Source organism: Hyla sarda, unplaced genomic scaffold, assembly GCF_029499605.1.
Source record: "Hyla sarda isolate aHylSar1 unplaced genomic scaffold, aHylSar1.hap1 scaffold_689, whole genome shotgun sequence".
Classification (NCBI taxonomy): domain Eukaryota; kingdom Metazoa; phylum Chordata; class Amphibia; order Anura; family Hylidae; genus Hyla; species Hyla sarda.
Genome location: NW_026610706.1, coordinates 167,471 through 186,372, shown reverse-complemented (window position 1 = coordinate 186,372; position 18,902 = coordinate 167,471). Strand labels below are relative to the sequence as shown.

The following is an 18,902-nucleotide window of genomic DNA, read 5'->3' as shown; positions in this document are numbered from 1 at the left end:
AAAGCCGTTGAGGCTGATCCTCATGGGAGGATTATTGCACCAGGACCCTTAGCACTTTTAAAATGCCATTCAATGCCACGGGCTAGATGTAAACTGCAGATGACCATGTTGTGGTAGTTACCATGGATACCCAAGTGATGTGTGAGCTAACACATAGGCCCAACAGATTCCAAGAAGGCCAGAATCACCAGCGGCACCACCATCGATTGTCAGGTCACCCGGATTCAGCAAATACCAGAGTCCAAAATGATGCAGGTTTATACTGTTAATTTTCAGTTTATCGTTACAGTTGGTGTTATTCCATGTCGGAAGGGACGCAGCTACAGCCAGTGGGGTAACTAGAGACAGGCAGGCAGCTATGTGCAACAAAGGTAGGCGTGTTGTTTTCATATGCAGATCTGAAATATTGTCTTATATGCAAGAGGAGGAGTGATGGGGGTTCAGGCAAAAGCCAGGCTATGGATTGCATTGCTAAATGCTCCATCAGAGTGCAATGGTCGCCTGTCCTTTTTTTAAGTGATGATGTGGGTTTAGCCTGTGCTGTATGTATGTATGGGTGGCTGACTGCCACCCACCCAGAAAGTGTATGGGAGGCTGGTTGGCTGCCAGCCTTCCTTCCATTCCTATGAGTAATGTGAGTGCTCATGAAGGGGACATGGTTGGGTCCACCCCTTTCCCGGTTATCCCCTCTAGGCCTTTTGGCTTAGATCAAGTGTAAAAAAAGAAAGGATCTTGCGACAGATCGCATCCTGAGGCACGTTTTTTTTTGTGTGAATACTTGCACTTGGGTGACTTGTGAGCACATACTGATACATACGTTCCCTATCTGGGGACCATAAATTAAATGGATTTTTGAGAAAGGGAGCTGATTTGGAAGCTTGCTTCTGTCGCCCTATGCATTGACCCGATGTGGCAGTATCTTCGGGTAGTGAACAGTGCACCACCCCATTCCAGTGTTAAACAAGAAAGATTCTCATTTAATCCTCCGTGGGTGAGAATTTGAGTTTGAGAATTGGAGACCAAAATGATGAGTTGCACTGACTGGTTTATGAACGTCTATTCATTTAGCGTTTTAATGACCATGTTTGCACACTGATTGGTGTAAAAAAATAAAATAAAACTAAATAATAATAATCTAGCACACCTGTGCAGGTTTGACATGACATGACAGGTAGCTGTCTTGTGGGTGGTGCTGAATCCTGTTAAATGACATGAGGGTCTCATGCCTATACACAAGGGTGTGTCATTGCTGTTGCTTGACCATGCATTGGTTTCTGTGGTCAGTGAATGATAAAAACAAAATTTACCATCCATTGATGGATGGGAAATCCGCCATGAGGCATTTGTTTTTAGAAACTGCTGCTCACAACCAATGTTGCAATGGAGTGTCTCCATCTGCTGGTGGTATTGGAAAGGCATTAGTGCTATGACAGGGTCTGAAGAAGAAGAAGAAGAAGAAGAAGAAGAAGAAGACGGAAAAAAATATATATAAAAAGAAAAAGAGAGAGAGAGAGAGAGACTGACTTAGTGAGCGAGTGAGTGAGAGAGTGAGAGTGAGTGAGAGTGAATGAGTGAGTGAGTGATTGAGTGAGTGAGTGAGTGAGTGAGAACAAATGAGTTAAAGCAAGTGAGTGAGAGAGATCGAATGAATGAAAGTCTGAATGACAGAAAGAAAAAAGGATGAAGAAAGAAGCATGAAGAAAAAAAAATGTATATGGAGTTGCTGACATGAGTGCAATCTACAAAGCCGTTGAGGCTGATCCTCATGGGAGGATTATTGCACCAGGACCCTTAGCACTTTTAAAATGCCATTCAATGCCACGGGCTAGATGTAAACTGCAGATGACCATGTTGTGGTAGTTACCATGGATACCCAAGTGATGTGTGAGCTAACACATAGGCCCAACAGATTCCAAGAAGGCCAGAATCACCAGCGGCACCACCATCGATTGTCAGGTCACCCGGATTCAGCAAATACCAGAGTCCAAAATGATGCAGGTTTATACTGTTAATTTTCAGTTTATCGTTACAGTTGGTGTTATTCCATGTCGGAAGGGACGCAGCTACAGCCAGTGGGGTAACTAGAGACAGGCAGGCAGCTATGTGCAACAAAGGTAGGCGTGTTGTTTTCATATGCAGATCTGAAATATTGTCTTATATGCAAGAGGAGGAGTGATGGGGGTTCAGGCAAAAGCCAGGCTATGGATTGCATTGCTAAATGCTCCATCAGAGTGCAATGGTCGCCTGTCCTTTTTTTAAGTGATGATGTGGGTTTAGCCTGTGCTGTATGTATGTATGGGTGGCTGACTGCCACCCACCCAGAAAGTGTATGGGAGGCTGGTTGGCTGCCAGCCTTCCTTCCATTCCTATGAGTAATGTGAGTGCTCATGAAGGGGACATGGTTGGGTCCACCCCTTTCCCGGTTATCCCCTCTAGGCCTTTTGGCTTAGATCAAGTGTAAAAAAAGAAAGGATCTTGCGACAGATCGCATCCTGAGGCACGTTTTTTTTTGTGTGAATACTTGCACTTGGGTGACTTGTGAGCACATACTGATACATACGTTCCCTATCTGGGGACCATAAATTAAATGGATTTTTGAGAAAGGGAGCTGATTTGGAAGCTTGCTTCTGTCGCCCTATGCATTGACCCGATGTGGCAGTATCTTCGGGTAGTGAACAGTGCACCACCCCATTCCAGTGTTAAACAAGAAAGATTCTCATTTAATCCTCCGTGGGTGAGAATTTGAGTTTGAGAATTGGAGACCAAAATGATGAGTTGCACTGACTGGTTTATGAACGTCTATTCATTTAGCGTTTTAATGACCATGTTTGCACACTGATTGGTGTAAAAAAATAAAATAAAACTAAATAATAATAATCTAGCACACCTGTGCAGGTTTGACATGACATGACAGGTAGCTGTCTTGTGGGTGGTGCTGAATCCTGTTAAATGACATGAGGGTCTCATGCCTATACACAAGGGTGTGTCATTGCTGTTGCTTGACCATGCATTGGTTTCTGTGGTCAGTGAATGATAAAAACAAAATTTACCATCCATTGATGGATGGGAAATCCGCCATGAGGCATTTGTTTTTAGAAACTGCTGCTCACAACCAATGTTGCAATGGAGTGTCTCCATCTGCTGGTGGTATTGGAAAGGCATTAGTGCTATGACAGGGTCTGAAGAAGAAGAAGAAGAAGAAGAAGAAGAAGAAGAAGAAGAAGAAGACGGAAAAAAATATATATAAAAAGAAAAAGAGAGAGAGAGAGAGAGACTGACTTAGTGAGCGAGTGAGTGAGAGAGTGAGAGTGAGTGAGAGTGAATGAGTGAGTGAGTGATTGAGTGAGTGAGTGAGTGAGTGAGAACAAATGAGTTAAAGCAAGTGAGTGAGAGAGATCGAATGAATGAAAGTCTGAATGACAGAAAGAAAAAAGGATGAAGAAAGAAGCATGAAGAAAAAAAAATGTATATGGAGTTGCTGACATGAGTGCAATCTACAAAGCCGTTGAGGCTGATCCTCATGGGAGGATTATTGCACCAGGACCCTTAGCACTTTTAAAATGCCATTCAATGCCACGGGCTAGATGTAAACTGCAGATGACCATGTTGTGGTAGTTACCATGGATACCCAAGTGATGTGTGAGCTAACACATAGGCCCAACAGATTCCAAGAAGGCCAGAATCACCAGCGGCACCACCATCGATTGTCAGGTCACCCGGATTCAGCAAATACCAGAGTCCAAAATGATGCAGGTTTATACTGTTAATTTTCAGTTTATCGTTACAGTTGGTGTTATTCCATGTCGGAAGGGACGCAGCTACAGCCAGTGGGGTAACTAGAGACAGGCAGGCAGCTATGTGCAACAAAGGTAGGCGTGTTGTTTTCATATGCAGATCTGAAATATTGTCTTATATGCAAGAGGAGGAGTGATGGGGGTTCAGGCAAAAGCCAGGCTATGGATTGCATTGCTAAATGCTCCATCAGAGTGCAATGGTCGCCTGTCCTTTTTTTAAGTGATGATGTGGGTTTAGCCTGTGCTGTATGTATGTATGGGTGGCTGACTGCCACCCACCCAGAAAGTGTATGGGAGGCTGGTTGGCTGCCAGCCTTCCTTCCATTCCTATGAGTAATGTGAGTGCTCATGAAGGGGACATGGTTGGGTCCACCCCTTTCCCGGTTATCCCCTCTAGGCCTTTTGGCTTAGATCAAGTGTAAAAAAAGAAAGGATCTTGCGACAGATCGCATCCTGAGGCACGTTTTTTTTTGTGTGAATACTTGCACTTGGGTGACTTGTGAGCACATACTGATACATACGTTCCCTATCTGGGGACCATAAATTAAATGGATTTTTGAGAAAGGGAGCTGATTTGGAAGCTTGCTTCTGTCGCCCTATGCATTGACCCGATGTGGCAGTATCTTCGGGTAGTGAACAGTGCACCACCCCATTCCAGTGTTAAACAAGAAAGATTCTCATTTAATCCTCCGTGGGTGAGAATTTGAGTTTGAGAATTGGAGACCAAAATGATGAGTTGCACTGACTGGTTTATGAACGTCTATTCATTTAGCGTTTTAATGACCATGTTTGCACACTGATTGGTGTAAAAAAATAAAATAAAACTAAATAATAATAATCTAGCACACCTGTGCAGGTTTGACATGACATGACAGGTAGCTGTCTTGTGGGTGGTGCTGAATCCTGTTAAATGACATGAGGGTCTCATGCCTATACACAAGGGTGTGTCATTGCTGTTGCTTGACCATGCATTGGTTTCTGTGGTCAGTGAATGATAAAAACAAAATTTACCATCCATTGATGGATGGGAAATCCGCCATGAGGCATTTGTTTTTAGAAACTGCTGCTCACAACCAATGTTGCAATGGAGTGTCTCCATCTGCTGGTGGTATTGGAAAGGCATTAGTGCTATGACAGGGTCTGAAGAAGAAGAAGAAGAAGAAGAAGAAGAAGACGGAAAAAAATATATATAAAAAGAAAAAGAGAGAGAGAGAGAGAGACTGACTTAGTGAGCGAGTGAGTGAGAGAGTGAGAGTGAGTGAGAGTGAATGAGTGAGTGAGTGATTGAGTGAGTGAGTGAGTGAGTGAGAACAAATGAGTTAAAGCAAGTGAGTGAGAGAGATCGAATGAATGAAAGTCTGAATGACAGAAAGAAAAAAGGATGAAGAAAGAAGCATGAAGAAAAAAAAATGTATATGGAGTTGCTGACATGAGTGCAATCTACAAAGCCGTTGAGGCTGATCCTCATGGGAGGATTATTGCACCAGGACCCTTAGCACTTTTAAAATGCCATTCAATGCCACGGGCTAGATGTAAACTGCAGATGACCATGTTGTGGTAGTTACCATGGATACCCAAGTGATGTGTGAGCTAACACATAGGCCCAACAGATTCCAAGAAGGCCAGAATCACCAGCGGCACCACCATCGATTGTCAGGTCACCCGGATTCAGCAAATACCAGAGTCCAAAATGATGCAGGTTTATACTGTTAATTTTCAGTTTATCGTTACAGTTGGTGTTATTCCATGTCGGAAGGGACGCAGCTACAGCCAGTGGGGTAACTAGAGACAGGCAGGCAGCTATGTGCAACAAAGGTAGGCGTGTTGTTTTCATATGCAGATCTGAAATATTGTCTTATATGCAAGAGGAGGAGTGATGGGGGTTCAGGCAAAAGCCAGGCTATGGATTGCATTGCTAAATGCTCCATCAGAGTGCAATGGTCGCCTGTCCTTTTTTTAAGTGATGATGTGGGTTTAGCCTGTGCTGTATGTATGTATGGGTGGCTGACTGCCACCCACCCAGAAAGTGTATGGGAGGCTGGTTGGCTGCCAGCCTTCCTTCCATTCCTATGAGTAATGTGAGTGCTCATGAAGGGGACATGGTTGGGTCCACCCCTTTCCCGGTTATCCCCTCTAGGCCTTTTGGCTTAGATCAAGTGTAAAAAAAGAAAGGATCTTGCGACAGATCGCATCCTGAGGCACGTTTTTTTTTGTGTGAATACTTGCACTTGGGTGACTTGTGAGCACATACTGATACATACGTTCCCTATCTGGGGACCATAAATTAAATGGATTTTTGAGAAAGGGAGCTGATTTGGAAGCTTGCTTCTGTCGCCCTATGCATTGACCCGATGTGGCAGTATCTTCGGGTAGTGAACAGTGCACCACCCCATTCCAGTGTTAAACAAGAAAGATTCTCATTTAATCCTCCGTGGGTGAGAATTTGAGTTTGAGAATTGGAGACCAAAATGATGAGTTGCACTGACTGGTTTATGAACGTCTATTCATTTAGCGTTTTAATGACCATGTTTGCACACTGATTGGTGTAAAAAAATAAAATAAAACTAAATAATAATAATCTAGCACACCTGTGCAGGTTTGACATGACATGACAGGTAGCTGTCTTGTGGGTGGTGCTGAATCCTGTTAAATGACATGAGGGTCTCATGCCTATACACAAGGGTGTGTCATTGCTGTTGCTTGACCATGCATTGGTTTCTGTGGTCAGTGAATGATAAAAACAAAATTTACCATCCATTGATGGATGGGAAATCCGCCATGAGGCATTTGTTTTTAGAAACTGCTGCTCACAACCAATGTTGCAATGGAGTGTCTCCATCTGCTGGTGGTATTGGAAAGGCATTAGTGCTATGACAGGGTCTGAAGAAGAAGAAGAAGAAGAAGACGGAAAAAAATATATATAAAAAGAAAAAGAGAGAGAGAGAGAGAGACTGACTTAGTGAGCGAGTGAGTGAGAGAGTGAGAGTGAGTGAGAGTGAATGAGTGAGTGAGTGATTGAGTGAGTGAGTGAGAACAAATGAGTTAAAGCAAGTGAGTGAGAGAGATCGAATGAATGAAAGTCTGAATGACAGAAAGAAAAAAGGATGAAGAAAGAAGCATGAAGAAAAAAAAATGTATATGGAGTTGCTGACATGAGTGCAATCTACAAAGCCGTTGAGGCTGATCCTCATGGGAGGATTATTGCACCAGGACCCTTAGCACTTTTAAAATGCCATTCAATGCCACGGGCTAGATGTAAACTGCAGATGACCATGTTGTGGTAGTTACCATGGATACCCAAGTGATGTGTGAGCTAACACATAGGCCCAACAGATTCCAAGAAGGCCAGAATCACCAGCGGCACCACCATCGATTGTCAGGTCACCCGGATTCAGCAAATACCAGAGTCCAAAATGATGCAGGTTTATACTGTTAATTTTCAGTTTATCGTTACAGTTGGTGTTATTCCATGTCGGAAGGGACGCAGCTACAGCCAGTGGGGTAACTAGAGACAGGCAGGCAGCTATGTGCAACAAAGGTAGGCGTGTTGTTTTCATATGCAGATCTGAAATATTGTCTTATATGCAAGAGGAGGAGTGATGGGGGTTCAGGCAAAAGCCAGGCTATGGATTGCATTGCTAAATGCTCCATCAGAGTGCAATGGTCGCCTGTCCTTTTTTTAAGTGATGATGTGGGTTTAGCCTGTGCTGTATGTATGTATGGGTGGCTGACTGCCACCCACCCAGAAAGTGTATGGGAGGCTGGTTGGCTGCCAGCCTTCCTTCCATTCCTATGAGTAATGTGAGTGCTCATGAAGGGGACATGGTTGGGTCCACCCCTTTCCCGGTTATCCCCTCTAGGCCTTTTGGCTTAGATCAAGTGTAAAAAAAGAAAGGATCTTGCGACAGATCGCATCCTGAGGCACGTTTTTTTTTGTGTGAATACTTGCACTTGGGTGACTTGTGAGCACATACTGATACATACGTTCCCTATCTGGGGACCATAAATTAAATGGATTTTTGAGAAAGGGAGCTGATTTGGAAGCTTGCTTCTGTCGCCCTATGCATTGACCCGATGTGGCAGTATCTTCGGGTAGTGAACAGTGCACCACCCCATTCCAGTGTTAAACAAGAAAGATTCTCATTTAATCCTCCGTGGGTGAGAATTTGAGTTTGAGAATTGGAGACCAAAATGATGAGTTGCACTGACTGGTTTATGAACGTCTATTCATTTAGCGTTTTAATGACCATGTTTGCACACTGATTGGTGTAAAAAAATAAAATAAAACTAAATAATAATAATCTAGCACACCTGTGCAGGTTTGACATGACATGACAGGTAGCTGTCTTGTGGGTGGTGCTGAATCCTGTTAAATGACATGAGGGTCTCATGCCTATACACAAGGGTGTGTCATTGCTGTTGCTTGACCATGCATTGGTTTCTGTGGTCAGTGAATGATAAAAACAAAATTTACCATCCATTGATGGATGGGAAATCCGCCATGAGGCATTTGTTTTTAGAAACTGCTGCTCACAACCAATGTTGCAATGGAGTGTCTCCATCTGCTGGTGGTATTGGAAAGGCATTAGTGCTATGACAGGGTCTGAAGAAGAAGAAGAAGAAGAAGACGGAAAAAAATATATATAAAAAGAAAAAGAGAGAGAGAGAGAGAGACTGACTTAGTGAGCGAGTGAGTGAGAGAGTGAGAGTGAGTGAGTGAGTGATTGAGTGAGTGAGTGAGTGAGTGAGAACAAATGAGTTAAAGCAAGTGAGTGAGAGAGATCGAATGAATGAAAGTCTGAATGACAGAAAGAAAAAAGGATGAAGAAAGAAGCATGAAGAAAAAAAAATGTATATGGAGTTGCTGACATGAGTGCAATCTACAAAGCCGTTGAGGCTGATCCTCATGGGAGGATTATTGCACCAGGACCCTTAGCACTTTTAAAATGCCATTCAATGCCACGGGCTAGATGTAAACTGCAGATGACCATGTTGTGGTAGTTACCATGGATACCCAAGTGATGTGTGAGCTAACACATAGGCCCAACAGATTCCAAGAAGGCCAGAATCACCAGCGGCACCACCATCGATTGTCAGGTCACCCGGATTCAGCAAATACCAGAGTCCAAAATGATGCAGGTTTATACTGTTAATTTTCAGTTTATCGTTACAGTTGGTGTTATTCCATGTCGGAAGGGACGCAGCTACAGCCAGTGGGGTAACTAGAGACAGGCAGGCAGCTATGTGCAACAAAGGTAGGCGTGTTGTTTTCATATGCAGATCTGAAATATTGTCTTATATGCAAGAGGAGGAGTGATGGGGGTTCAGGCAAAAGCCAGGCTATGGATTGCATTGCTAAATGCTCCATCAGAGTGCAATGGTCGCCTGTCCTTTTTTTAAGTGATGATGTGGGTTTAGCCTGTGCTGTATGTATGTATGGGTGGCTGACTGCCACCCACCCAGAAAGTGTATGGGAGGCTGGTTGGCTGCCAGCCTTCCTTCCATTCCTATGAGTAATGTGAGTGCTCATGAAGGGGACATGGTTGGGTCCACCCCTTTCCCGGTTATCCCCTCTAGGCCTTTTGGCTTAGATCAAGTGTAAAAAAAGAAAGGATCTTGCGACAGATCGCATCCTGAGGCACGTTTTTTTTTGTGTGAATACTTGCACTTGGGTGACTTGTGAGCACATACTGATACATACGTTCCCTATCTGGGGACCATAAATTAAATGGATTTTTGAGAAAGGGAGCTGATTTGGAAGCTTGCTTCTGTCGCCCTATGCATTGACCCGATGTGGCAGTATCTTCGGGTAGTGAACAGTGCACCACCCCATTCCAGTGTTAAACAAGAAAGATTCTCATTTAATCCTCCGTGGGTGAGAATTTGAGTTTGAGAATTGGAGACCAAAATGATGAGTTGCACTGACTGGTTTATGAACGTCTATTCATTTAGCGTTTTAATGACCATGTTTGCACACTGATTGGTGTAAAAAAATAAAATAAAACTAAATAATAATAATCTAGCACACCTGTGCAGGTTTGACATGACATGACAGGTAGCTGTCTTGTGGGTGGTGCTGAATCCTGTTAAATGACATGAGGGTCTCATGCCTATACACAAGGGTGTGTCATTGCTGTTGCTTGACCATGCATTGGTTTCTGTGGTCAGTGAATGATAAAAACAAAATTTACCATCCATTGATGGATGGGAAATCCGCCATGAGGCATTTGTTTTTAGAAACTGCTGCTCACAACCAATGTTGCAATGGAGTGTCTCCATCTGCTGGTGGTATTGGAAAGGCATTAGTGCTATGACAGGGTCTGAAGAAGAAGAAGAAGAAGAAGAAGAAGAAGAAGACGGAAAAAAATATATATAAAAAGAAAAAGAGAGAGAGAGAGAGAGACTGACTTAGTGAGCGAGTGAGTGAGAGAGTGAGAGTGAGTGAGAGTGAATGAGTGAGTGATTGAGTGAGTGAGTGAGTGAGTGAGAACAAATGAGTTAAAGCAAGTGAGTGAGAGAGATCGAATGAATGAAAGTCTGAATGACAGAAAGAAAAAAGGATGAAGAAAGAAGCATGAAGAAAAAAAAATGTATATGGAGTTGCTGACATGAGTGCAATCTACAAAGCCGTTGAGGCTGATCCTCATGGGAGGATTATTGCACCAGGACCCTTAGCACTTTTAAAATGCCATTCAATGCCACGGGCTAGATGTAAACTGCAGATGACCATGTTGTGGTAGTTACCATGGATACCCAAGTGATGTGTGAGCTAACACATAGGCCCAACAGATTCCAAGAAGGCCAGAATCACCAGCGGCACCACCATCGATTGTCAGGTCACCCGGATTCAGCAAATACCAGAGTCCAAAATGATGCAGGTTTATACTGTTAATTTTCAGTTTATCGTTACAGTTGGTGTTATTCCATGTCGGAAGGGACGCAGCTACAGCCAGTGGGGTAACTAGAGACAGGCAGGCAGCTATGTGCAACAAAGGTAGGCGTGTTGTTTTCATATGCAGATCTGAAATATTGTCTTATATGCAAGAGGTGGAGTGATGGGGGTTCAGGCAAAAGCCAGGCTATGGATTGCATTGCTAAATGCTCCATCAGAGTGCAATGGTCGCCTGTCCTTTTTTTAAGTGATGATGTGGGTTTAGCCTGTGCTGTATGTATGTATGGGTGGCTGACTGCCACCCACCCAGAAAGTGTATGGGAGGCTGGTTGGCTGCCAGCCTTCCTTCCATTCCTATGAGTAATGTGAGTGCTCATGAAGGGGACATGGTTGGGTCCACCCCTTTCCCGGTTATCCCCTCTAGGCCTTTTGGCTTAGATCAAGTGTAAAAAAAGAAAGGATCTTGCGACAGATCGCATCCTGAGGCACGTTTTTTTTTGTGTGAATACTTGCACTTGGGTGACTTGTGAGCACATACTGATACATACGTTCCCTATCTGGGGACCATAAATTAAATGGATTTTTGAGAAAGGGAGCTGATTTGGAAGCTTGCTTCTGTCGCCCTATGCATTGACCCGATGTGGCAGTATCTTCGGGTAGTGAACAGTGCACCACCCCATTCCAGTGTTAAACAAGAAAGATTCTCATTTAATCCTCCGTGGGTGAGAATTTGAGTTTGAGAATTGGAGACCAAAATGATGAGTTGCACTGACTGGTTTATGAACGTCTATTCATTTAGCGTTTTAATGACCATGTTTGCACACTGATTGGTGTAAAAAAATAAAATAAAACTAAATAATAATAATCTAGCACACCTGTGCAGGTTTGACATGACATGACAGGTAGCTGTCTTGTGGGTGGTGCTGAATCCTGTTAAATGACATGAGGGTCTCATGCCTATACACAAGGGTGTGTCATTGCTGTTGCTTGACCATGCATTGGTTTCTGTGGTCAGTGAATGATAAAAACAAAATTTACCATCCATTGATGGATGGGAAATCCGCCATGAGGCATTTGTTTTTAGAAACTGCTGCTCACAACCAATGTTGCAATGGAGTGTCTCCATCTGCTGGTGGTATTGGAAAGGCATTAGTGCTATGACAGGGTCTGAAGAAGAAGAAGAAGAAGAAGAAGAAGAAGACGGAAAAAAATATATATAAAAAGAAAAAGAGAGAGAGAGAGAGAGAGAGACTGACTTAGTGAGCGAGTGAGTGAGAGAGTGAGAGTGAGTGAGAGTGAATGAGTGAGTGAGTGATTGAGTGAGTGAGTGAGTGAGTGAGTGAGAACAAATGAGTTAAAGCAAGTGAGTGAGAGAGATCGAATGAATGAAAGTCTGAATGACAGAAAGAAAAAAGGATGAAGAAAGAAGCATGAAGAAAAAAAAATGTATATGGAGTTGCTGACATGAGTGCAATCTACAAAGCCGTTGAGGCTGATCCTCATGGGAGGATTATTGCACCAGGACCCTTAGCACTTTTAAAATGCCATTCAATGCCACGGGCTAGATGTAAACTGCAGATGACCATGTTGTGGTAGTTACCATGGATACCCAAGTGATGTGTGAGCTAACACATAGGCCCAACAGATTCCAAGAAGGCCAGAATCACCAGCGGCACCACCATCGATTGTCAGGTCACCCGGATTCAGCAAATACCAGAGTCCAAAATGATGCAGGTTTATACTGTTAATTTTCAGTTTATCGTTACAGTTGGTGTTATTCCATGTCGGAAGGGACGCAGCTACAGCCAGTGGGGTAACTAGAGACAGGCAGGCAGCTATGTGCAACAAAGGTAGGCGTGTTGTTTTCATATGCAGATCTGAAATATTGTCTTATATGCAAGAGGAGGAGTGATGGGGGTTCAGGCAAAAGCCAGGCTATGGATTGCATTGCTAAATGCTCCATCAGAGTGCAATGGTCGCCTGTCCTTTTTTTAAGTGATGATGTGGGTTTAGCCTGTGCTGTATGTATGTATGGGTGGCTGACTGCCACCCACCCAGAAAGTGTATGGGAGGCTGGTTGGCTGCCAGCCTTCCTTCCATTCCTATGAGTAATGTGAGTGCTCATGAAGAGGACATGGTTGGGTCCACCCCTTTCCCGGTTATCCCCTCTAGGCATTTTGGCTTAGAGCAAGTGTAAAAAAAGAAAGGATCTTGCGACAGATCGCATCCTGAGGCACGTTTTTTTTTGTGTGAATACTTGCACTTGGGTGACTTGTGAGCACATACTGATACATACGTTCCCTATCTGGGGACCATAAATTAAATGGATTTTTGAGAAAGGGAGCTGATTTGGAAGCTTGCTTCTGTCGCCCTATGCATTGACCCGATGTGGCAGTATCTTCGGGTAGTGAACAGTGCACCACCCCATTCCAGTGTTAAACAAGAAAGATTCTCATTTAATCCTCCGTGGGTGAGAATTTGAGTTTGAGAATTGGAGACCAAAATGATGAGTTGCACTGACTGGTTTATGAACGTCTATTCATTTAGCGTTTTAATGACCATGTTTGCACACTGATTGGTGTAAAAAAATAAAATAAAACTAAATAATAATAATCTAGCACACCTGTGCAGGTTTGACATGACATGACAGGTAGCTGTCTTGTGGGTGGTGCTGAATCCTGTTAAATGACATGAGGGTCTCATGCCTATACACAAGGGTGTGTCATTGCTGTTGCTTGACCATGCATTGGTTTCTGTGGTCAGTGAATGATAAAAACAAAATTTACCATCCATTGATGGATGGGAAATCCGCCATGAGGCATTTGTTTTTAGAAACTGCTGCTCACAACCAATGTTGCAATGGAGTGTCTCCATCTGCTGGTGGTATTGGAAAGGCATTAGTGCTATGACAGGGTCTGAAGAAGAAGAAGAAGAAGAAGAAGAAGAAGAAGAAGAAGAAGAAGAAGACGGAAAAAAATATATATAAAAAGAAAAAGAGAGAGAGAGAGAGAGAGACTGACTTAGTGAGCGAGTGAGTGAGAGAGTGAGAGTGAGTGAGTGAGTGATTGAGTGAGTGAGTGAGTGAGTGAGTGAGAACAAATGAGTTAAAGCAAGTGAGTGAGAGAGATCGAATGAATGAAAGTCTGAATGACAGAAAGAAAAAAGGATGAAGAAAGAAGCATGAAGAAAAAAAAATGTATATGGAGTTGCTGACATGAGTGCAATCTACAAAGCCGTTGAGGCTGATCCTCATGGGAGGATTATTGCACCAGGACCCTTAGCACTTTTAAAATGCCATTCAATGCCACGGGCTAGATGTAAACTGCAGATGACCATGTTGTGGTAGTTACCATGGATACCCAAGTGATGTGTGAGCTAACACATAGGCCCAACAGATTCCAAGAAGGCCAGAATCACCAGCGGCACCACCATCGATTGTCAGGTCACCCGGATTCAGCAAATACCAGAGTCCAAAATGATGCAGGTTTATACTGTTAATTTTCAGTTTATCGTTACAGTTGGTGTTATTCCATGTCGGAAGGGACGCAGCTACAGCCAGTGGGGTAACTAGAGACAGGCAGGCAGCTATGTGCAACAAAGGTAGGCGTGTTGTTTTCATATGCAGATCTGAAATATTGTCTTATATGCAAGAGGAGGAGTGATGGGGGTTCAGGCAAAAGCCAGGCTATGGATTGCATTGCTAAATGCTCCATCAGAGTGCAATGGTCGCCTGTCCTTTTTTTAAGTGATGATGTGGGTTTAGCCTGTGCTGTATGTATGTATGGGTGGCTGACTGCCACCCACCCAGAAAGTGTATGGGAGGCTGGTTGGCTGCCAGCCTTCCTTCCATTCCTATGAGTAATGTGAGTGCTCATGAAGGGGACATGGTTGGGTCCACCCCTTTCCCGGTTATCCCCTCTAGGCCTTTTGGCTTAGATCAAGTGTAAAAAAAGAAAGGATCTTGCGACAGATCGCATCCTGAGGCACGTTTTTTTTTGTGTGAATACTTGCACTTGGGTGACTTGTGAGCACATACTGATACATACGTTCCCTATCTGGGGACCATAAATTAAATGGATTTTTGAGAAAGGGAGCTGATTTGGAAGCTTGCTTCTGTTGCCCTATGCATTGACCCGATGTGGCAGTATCTTCGGGTAGTGAACAGTGCACCACCCCATTCCAGTGTTAAACAAGAAAGATTCTCATTTAATCCTCCGTGGGTGAGAATTTGAGTTTGAGAATTGGAGACCAAAATGATGAGTTGCACTGACTGGTTTATGAACGTCTATTCATTTAGCGTTTTAATGACCATGTTTGCACACTGATTGGTGTAAAAAAATAAAATAAAACTAAATAATAATAATCTAGCACACCTGTGCAGGTTTGACATGACATGACAGGTAGCTGTCTTGTGGGTGGTGCTGAATCCTGTTAAATGACATGAGGGTCTCATGCCTATACACAAGGGTGTGTCATTGCTGTTGCTTGACCATGCATTGGTTTCTGTGGTCAGTGAATGATAAAAACAAAATTTACCATCCATTGATGGATGGGAAATCCGCCATGAGGCATTTGTTTTTAGAAACTGCTGCTCACAACCAATGTTGCAATGGAGTGTCTCCATCTGCTGGTGGTATTGGAAAGGCATTAGTGCTATGACAGGGTCTGAAGAAGAAGAAGAAGAAGAAGAAGAAGACGGAAAAAAATATATATAAAAAGAAAAAGAGAGAGAGAGAGAGAGACTGACTTAGTGAGCGAGTGAGTGAGAGAGTGAGAGTGAGTGAGAGTGAATGAGTGAGTGAGTGATTGAGTGAGTGAGTGAGTGAGAACAAATGAGTTAAAGCAAGTGAGTGAGAGAGATCGAATGAATGAAAGTCTGAATGACAGAAAGAAAAAAGGATGAAGAAAGAAGCATGAAGAAAAAAAAATGTATATGGAGTTGCTGACATGAGTGCAATCTACAAAGCCGTTGAGGCTGATCCTCATGGGAGGATTATTGCACCAGGACCCTTAGCACTTTTAAAATGCCATTCAATGCCACGGGCTAGATGTAAACTGCAGATGACCATGTTGTGGTAGTTACCATGGATACCCAAGTGATGTGTGAGCTAACACATAGGCCCAACAGATTCCAAGAAGGCCAGAATCACCAGCGGCACCACCATCGATTGTCAGGTCACCCGGATTCAGCAAATACCAGAGTCCAAAATGATGCAGGTTTATACTGTTAATTTTCAGTTTATCGTTACAGTTGGTGTTATTCCATGTCGGAAGGGACGCAGCTACAGCCAGTGGGGTAACTAGAGACAGGCAGGCAGCTATGTGCAACAAAGGTAGGCGTGTTGTTTTCATATGCAGATCTGAAATATTGTCTTATATGCAAGAGGAGGAGTGATGGGGGTTCAGGCAAAAGCCAGGCTATGGATTGCATTGCTAAATGCTCCATCAGAGTGCAATGGTCGCCTGTCCTTTTTTTAAGTGATGATGTGGGTTTAGCCTGTGCTGTATGTATGTATGGGTGGCTGACTGCCACCCACCCAGAAAGTGTATGGGAGGCTGGTTGGCTGCCAGCCTTCCTTCCATTCCTATGAGTAATGTGAGTGCTCATGAAGGGGACATGGTTGGGTCCACCCCTTTCCCGGTTATCCCCTCTAGGCCTTTTGGCTTAGATCAAGTGTAAAAAAAGAAAGGATCTTGCGACAGATCGCATCCTGAGGCACGTTTTTTTTTTGTGTGAATACTTGCACTTGGGTGACTTGTGAGCACATACTGATACATACGTTCCCTATCTGGGGACCATAAATTAAATGGATTTTTGAGAAAGGGAGCTGATTTGGAAGCTTGCTTCTGTCGCCCTATGCATTGACCCGATGTGGCAGTATCTTCGGGTAGTGAACAGTGCACCACCCCATTCCAGTGTTAAACAAGAAAGATTCTCATTTAATCCTCCGTGGGTGAGAATTTGAGTTTGAGAATTGGAGACCAAAATGATGAGTTGCACTGACTGGTTTATGAACGTCTATTCATTTAGCGTTTTAATGACCATGTTTGCACACTGATTGGTGTAAAAAAATAAAATAAAACTAAATAATAATAATCTAGCACACCTGTGCAGGTTTGACATGACATGACAGGTAGCTGTCTTGTGGGTGGTGCTGAATCCTGTTAAATGACATGAGGGTCTCATGCCTATACACAAGGGTGTGTCATTGCTGTTGCTTGACCATGCATTGGTTTCTGTGGTCAGTGAATGATAAAAACAAAATTTACCATCCATTGATGGATGGGAAATCCGCCATGAGGCATTTGTTTTTAGAAACTGCTGCTCACAACCAATGTTGCAATGGAGTGTCTCCATCTGCTGGTGGTATTGGAAAGGCATTAGTGCTATGACAGGGTCTGAAGAAGAAGAAGAAGAAGAAGAAGAAGAAGAAGACGGAAAAAAATATATATAAAAAGAAAAAGAGAGAGAGAGAGAGAGACTGACTTAGTGAGCGAGTGAGTGAGAGAGTGAGAGTGAGTGAGAGTGAATGAGTGAGTGAGTGATTGAGTGAGTGAGTGAGTGAGTGAGTGAGAACAAATGAGTTAAAGCAAGTGAGTGAGAGAGATCGAATGAATGAAAGTCTGAATGACAGAAAGAAAAAAGGATGAAGAAAGAAGCATGAAGAAAAAAAAATGTATATGGAGTTGCTGACATGAGTGCAATCTACAAAGCCGTTGAGGCTGATCCTCATGGGAGGATTATTGCACCAGGACCCTTAGCACTTTTAAAATGCCATTCAATGCCACGGGCTAGATGTAAACTGCAGATGACCATGTTGTGGTAGTTACCATGGATACCCAAGTGATGTGTGAGCTAACACATAGGCCCAACAGATTCCAAGAAGGCCAGAATCACCAGCGGCACCACCATCGATTGTCAGGTCACCCGGATTCAGCAAATACCAGAGTCCAAAATGATGCAGGTTTATACTGTTAATTTTCAGTTTATCGTTACAGTTGGTGTTATTCCATGTCGGAAGGGACGCAGCTACAGCCAGTGGGGTAACTAGAGACAGGCAGGCAGCTATGTGCAACAAAGGTAGGCGTGTTGTTTTCATATGCAGATCTGAAATATTGTCTTATATGCAAGAGGAGGAGTGATGGGGGTTCAGGCAAAAGCCAGGCTATGGATTGCATTGCTAAATGCTCCATCAGAGTGCAATGGTCGCCTGTCCTTTTTTTAAGTGATGATGTGGGTTTAGCCTGTGCTGTATGTATGTATGGGTGGCTGACTGCCACCCACCCAGAAAGTGTATGGGAGGCTGGTTGGCTGCCAGCCTTCCTTCCATTCCTATGAGTAATGTGAGTGCTCATGAAGGGGACATGGTTGGGTCCACCCCTTTCCTGGTTATCCCCTCTAGGCCTTTTGGCTTAGATCAAGTGTAAAAAAAGAAAGGATCTTGCGACAGATCGCATCCTGAGGCACGTTTTTTTTTGTGTGAATACTTGCACTTGGGTGACTTGTGAGCACATACTGATACATACGTTCCCTATCTGGGGACCATAAATTAAATGGATTTTTGAGAAAGGGAGCTGATTTGGAAGCTTGCTTCTGTCGCCCTATGCATTGACCCGATGTGGCAGTATCTTCGGGTAGTGAACAGTGCACCACCCCATTCCAGTGTTAAACAAGAAAGATTCTCATTTAATCCTCCGTGGGTGAGAATTTGAGTTTGAGAATTGGAGACCAAAATGATGAGTTGCACTGACTGGTTTATGAACGTCTATTCATTTAGCGTTTTAATGACCATGTTTGCACACTGATTGGTGTAAAAAAATAAAATAAAACTAAATAATAATAATCTAGCACACCTGTGCAGGTTTGACATGACATGACAGGTAGCTGTCTTGTGGGTGGTGCTGAATCCTGTTAAATGACATGAGGGTCTCATGCCTATACACAAGGGTGTGTCATTGCTGTTGCTTGACCATGCATTGGTTTCTGTGGTCAGTGAATGATAAAAACAAAATTTACCATCCATTGATGGATGGGAAATCCGCCATGAGGCATTTGTTTTTAGAAACTGCTGCTCACAACCAATGTTGCAATGGAGTGTCTCCATATGCTGGTGGTATTGGAAAGGCATTAGTGCTATGACAGGGTCTGAAGAAGAAGAAGAAGAAGAAGAAGAAGAAGAAGAAGACGGAAAAAAATATATATAAAAAGAAAAAGA

General features: G+C 43.4%; 11 pseudogenes; all 11 read left to right on the top strand.

The window, feature by feature from the left end:
• The first annotated feature begins 682 nt into the window (after window positions 1-682).
• LOC130343761 (U2 spliceosomal RNA) lies at window positions 683-946 on the top strand (annotated as a pseudogene).
• A 1,479-nt stretch (window positions 947-2,425) lies between these two features.
• On the top strand, window positions 2,426-2,689 carry LOC130343759 (U2 spliceosomal RNA; annotated as a pseudogene).
• A 1,491-nt stretch (window positions 2,690-4,180) lies between these two features.
• Window positions 4,181-4,444, top strand: LOC130343758 (U2 spliceosomal RNA; annotated as a pseudogene).
• A 1,476-nt stretch (window positions 4,445-5,920) lies between these two features.
• On the top strand, window positions 5,921-6,184 carry LOC130343757 (U2 spliceosomal RNA; annotated as a pseudogene).
• A 1,459-nt stretch (window positions 6,185-7,643) lies between these two features.
• On the top strand, window positions 7,644-7,907 carry LOC130343756 (U2 spliceosomal RNA; annotated as a pseudogene).
• Window positions 7,908-9,360: 1,453 nt separating this feature from the next.
• On the top strand, window positions 9,361-9,624 carry LOC130343755 (U2 spliceosomal RNA; annotated as a pseudogene).
• A 1,475-nt stretch (window positions 9,625-11,099) lies between these two features.
• Window positions 11,100-11,363, top strand: LOC130343754 (U2 spliceosomal RNA; annotated as a pseudogene).
• A 1,484-nt stretch (window positions 11,364-12,847) lies between these two features.
• LOC130343786 (U2 spliceosomal RNA) lies at window positions 12,848-13,111 on the top strand (annotated as a pseudogene).
• A 1,486-nt stretch (window positions 13,112-14,597) lies between these two features.
• On the top strand, window positions 14,598-14,861 carry LOC130343724 (U2 spliceosomal RNA; annotated as a pseudogene).
• A 1,469-nt stretch (window positions 14,862-16,330) lies between these two features.
• On the top strand, window positions 16,331-16,595 carry LOC130343776 (U2 spliceosomal RNA; annotated as a pseudogene).
• Window positions 16,596-18,078: 1,483 nt separating this feature from the next.
• On the top strand, window positions 18,079-18,342 carry LOC130343753 (U2 spliceosomal RNA; annotated as a pseudogene).
• The last annotated feature ends 560 nt before the right edge of the window (window positions 18,343-18,902 follow it).